This window comes from Narcine bancroftii, chromosome 10 (genome assembly GCF_036971445.1).
Source record: "Narcine bancroftii isolate sNarBan1 chromosome 10, sNarBan1.hap1, whole genome shotgun sequence".
Lineage (NCBI taxonomy): Eukaryota > Metazoa > Chordata > Chondrichthyes > Torpediniformes > Narcinidae > Narcine > Narcine bancroftii.
Window position 1 is genome coordinate 9,724,365 of NC_091478.1, and position 1,770 is coordinate 9,726,134.

The window sequence follows — 1,770 nt, forward strand, 5'->3', positions numbered from 1 at the left end:
GGTGCTCGGCGCTCAGTGATCGTCGCAGCCAGTTCTGTCGCTCCCACGGCTCAGCCAAGACATTTTGGAGCAGATTTCTCCTCGCTCTCGTCCCGCGTCTGCCGAGCTCTTCTTTCGCAGCCGAGCTGCAGTTTGAACGGGGATGTTCCTGCAACGCGTCACCAGCCCCGTTCAATACCCGGAGCACAAGAAGTGGGGGTCTGGCGAGAGCAGCCACTGTCTGCTGGTCCTGCCGACGAGTCCACGGATGCCTTCGGCGAGGAGCTGTCCCGTCAGCTTCTCATGACTGCCAACCTCACTGAAACCTCCGCGATGCCTTGAGTGCAGGGAAGATTTATTGGGTCTGTCCATCACATGAACAATTGACTCACTGAGAAATTGTGCTCCAAAGTCCCAAACATAACGATGGGCAGAGCAAGTAGGTCATTAAAAGACCCTTCTTTCTCCGAGTTCACTAATATGATCACTGATGAAGGCATTCTATTGAATCCCCTACAACATTTTCCTTTGATGTTGACTGATTAGGTCATAAACACATCCAGAAAGACGCCGAGACAGCCGAAGGGGTGTTCAGAAAGCGCACCCCTCGAACCAGCCGTGGCTCCCACATTGGATCTGGCATGACATTGAACCAGGCGAGGCTTTGCACATGACGGACCAATGGCCCCCAGTTGGCACAGCAGCCGTAGGTCGTCTCTGACCAGGGCAAACAGAAATATCCCACCTATTGCATTTAAAATCAGGAAATAGCGATGATTTCAAGAAGACGGGGGAAAAATTGCAGGAGAATTAGATACATTCTTTCAGATAGTGCAGTTGATTTCGTAAGTCCGGATAAATCCAGTGCATTTTAAACTCAAAAGCGTTTCTCAGGAAATACCAGGTGGAGCACAGAATGCAGGGGCTTCAAGGGCGGGTCTGATTTAACACAGGACCAACAGTTTTGAAAATAAAATTACGCCTTAGGTGGGACGACACGTTGGGGGAAAGAGTGAAAGCAACTCCCAGAAACGTTGATGAAACCAGACGGGGAAACATAAAGACGTGGGAAGTCGAAGAAATTCAGATTTTTTGGTAAGGAATCAAAAGAGGAGCTCTAAATCCAGTCGTGCTGTCCTAGAATCACACAAATTCTTTCAATTTATAATGACTCCAAAAAGAGATAAATCCTCTATACCATAAATCATGGCAGCACTTTGCATTGGACTATCTGACATAACAGTCTTCCACAATAAAGCTCAACAATGTCTACTTTTTAAAGCTTACCAACTTCTGCCAGACCTGCGTCTCCAGAAATGATCGACCAGAATGCAATGGTTCTCCAAAACTGGCGACTCACTGACTTACACACCAAACTGGATGGCTTGAACTTGTTGAAAGACGCTCACAGCAATGGACTAAACTCACTAAAAAAATGTAGGGATTATCAAATCTAGTTCTATGCAAATAATTATTAATTTGATGATGTTAAATTATGGTCAGTCAATTTCCCAGAACTGAAAAATTCTTTCAACAATGTTGAGTTTCTTTCTTGAGATTTTAGACTTCAAGACTAGAAAAAAAATCATTGATTTCTCTCTTCCCCTCTTGACCTTCACTATATTCATCATTAATCAAACTGAGTACTGGCACACCTCAGGCCGTGTGCATGGCCTTCTACTGTTCACTCTACCTTCTCACAACTGCATTGCAGGTTCAGTTCCAATAGAATCATCACATTTTGTGGTAGCTGGCTTCATTAGCTACAATGATGAGTCGCAGGATCGAGAG